This window comes from Adiantum capillus-veneris, chromosome 11 (genome assembly GCF_014529385.1).
Source record: "Adiantum capillus-veneris isolate H3 chromosome 11, ASM1452938v2, whole genome shotgun sequence".
NCBI lineage: Eukaryota > Viridiplantae > Streptophyta > Polypodiopsida > Polypodiales > Pteridaceae > Adiantum > Adiantum capillus-veneris.
Window position 1 is genome coordinate 105,471,347 of NC_140941.1, and position 2,391 is coordinate 105,473,737.

A 2,391-nucleotide genomic window follows, 5' to 3' on the forward strand; every position below is an offset into this window, starting at 1 on the left:
GGGGGACCAAGCTTCCTTTCCCAAGATTTACTTCACTCTGAAATCTCCACTGTAGATCTTATAGACGTGATAGCCACACTTGATCCTACCCCCTCATGCTTGTGGTAGTTCATGGGGAGGCCTTAGGACATGCCTTTTATGATGCATCACCTGCAAGAAGTGCACAGTCATGTGCGCACACACACAAATAAGAAAAGAATATTACAACCTTAAGAGACGTCAACTGGTGAGCCTTAAATTCAAGGGCTTTTGAGAGAGAGAGAGAGAGAGGATGATGGGAGCTTGGAGAGGAACATTTACAAATGTCATGTCAAGGGTAGGATTAGACGGGCACGGCTCGGGCAATGTGTCGGACACACATGCAGTAAAGGGGTCAGAGAGAGAGAGAGAGAGAGAGAGAGGACGATGGGAGCTTGGAGAGGAACATTTACAAATGTCATGTCAAGGGTAGGATTAGACGGGCACGGCCCGGGCAATGTGTCGGACACACATGCAGTAAAGGGGTCTATATATGGAACAGGGCGAGGGGCCTATATATAGGATGGTTGGGAGGTTATTCGCATGTCTGTCTACTCGTTGGTCTAACATTGATATCAGAGCAAGGTGGAGAGGAGGGGGCAGCACGGAGCTATGGAGGAGGGAAGCATGGCGTTCTCTCTGGAAGCATGGCGATCTCTCTCTCTCCCTCTCTCTCTCTCTCTCTCTCTCTCTCTCTCTCTTCATGGAGGAGACGAAGTCGGTGAAGGAATCATGGAGAAACGTCGTGGCCCTCATGCTTCTTTGCATGGATTTGCATGAGTTTGCATGCGGTGCCATGGAGAAGTGGAGGAGAAGCCGAAGCTATCGAGTGTGTGCATGGAAGCTAAGCCAGGAAAGGGGCCGTGGTCGGACCTGCGTCAAATCGGTCGAGGTTAGGCTCAGTTGGAGCGCCTTGGCGAGGAGGTGAAGTTCCGACCCTGCAGCAGGCCCAAATTCCGCCCACATCGCGAGCTATAGCAAGATTTTCCCCAGCGCAAGCGGCCAAAGTTGCCTGCAGACAGAGCTCGTTATTATTATTTATTTTTTTTAGGGCTCTCTTTTTGGTCCGTCCACACTCGGCCAAATTTGGTGCCCTTCACAAGGTCCTGTGCATACGCAACTAGTGTCGACACTCTTCAGAGGTTGTTCCGGTTTTCCTCTTCGATTCGGTACGCTTCATCAACACAACTTGCGGTTGATTGTGCCCATTTCCGCAGTCCGCCTCTGCTGCGACACAGCTTTTGAAAGTTTCGGCAAGACCACAAGCCATCGATTGGTCACCTTTCACCGGTTTTGTGATTGCATACGATGCCAATCGCATCGGCCGACTCTGCAATTTGATTTGCATGTTTCAGCTTCTCGACGGCTGCAGATTTTGAGGACACATTTCAAAGATTTACTGGTGTTTTGCATACGACGCAAACCAGCTTATCGGCCGCTCGAATTTGGTCGGTGACTTCAAGTGAGTCATCGACTGCCGATTCGATTCTTCTTTTCAAGCTGTTCTTGGTTGATTCAACACCAGTGTTCTTACGAAGAACAAGGAAGCCAAGATTACGTGCAATAAGGTACGAGTTGGTGTTTATTTTCCCTCTCTTTGCATTAACACGTGTTTACCAGGGCCGGTGAGAATGTACCACCTTCCCACACGTTTCATTTTGAGCAAGTCCCTCAAAATCCGGCAGCTACGATCGTTGCCGATACTAGCATGCATGATACCGATGATCTAGGAGATCATGGTCTTGTTGATTTAGCCGCTTTCAAGACTTTGGAACATCGGCAAAGTGTACTTGAAAGTAACTTTAATGCCTTAAATGCAAATGTTACCACTCTCACGGAATTAATCTGAGGAAATTGTTACAACTGTATGGTATGACCATTTTGTGGGGGTGCATAGGACAATTAGACAAGGTCCATTATCTGTGCATGAGCGACACAGTTGACTCTATTTGCTATGACATCTGTCGTCAACAGCGTTTATTGTCCATGAGGCCTGACATAATTATCTGAAGCATGGCTTCTCCTGAGTACCTTGATAGCGCACGCTCGTCTCACAGGTTACATTTTCTTTCAAAGGCAAGGCCAAGGGCCAATTTTTCAGTATCTCAAGGAGATAGACATGGCCTATTACTGGACTTGTTGAAGGCAACAAGTTGCTAGGCATGGACGACTCCTTGTCACTGTTTCTACAAACCAACATAGGATGCTTGCCACACAATACTGGTTAATTTCACTTGAAATTTATCGACAAGGTCGATTCTTTTTGACATGCTATTTGCAGCCACATCCGTTGGCTATTAGCTGTACCAGATTTAGGTGAAGCAAGGCTTCTATTTATGCATCTTCCATAGTGACTCACCATGTTTGGCATAT

The 2,391-nt window shown here is 47.4% G+C and overlaps 1 pseudogene; it reads right to left on the minus strand.

The window, feature by feature from the left end:
- Positions 1-770: 770 nt before the first annotated feature.
- On the minus strand, positions 771-1,288 carry LOC147447778 (uncharacterized; annotated as a pseudogene).
- Between the last annotated feature and the right edge of the window lie 1,103 nt (positions 1,289-2,391).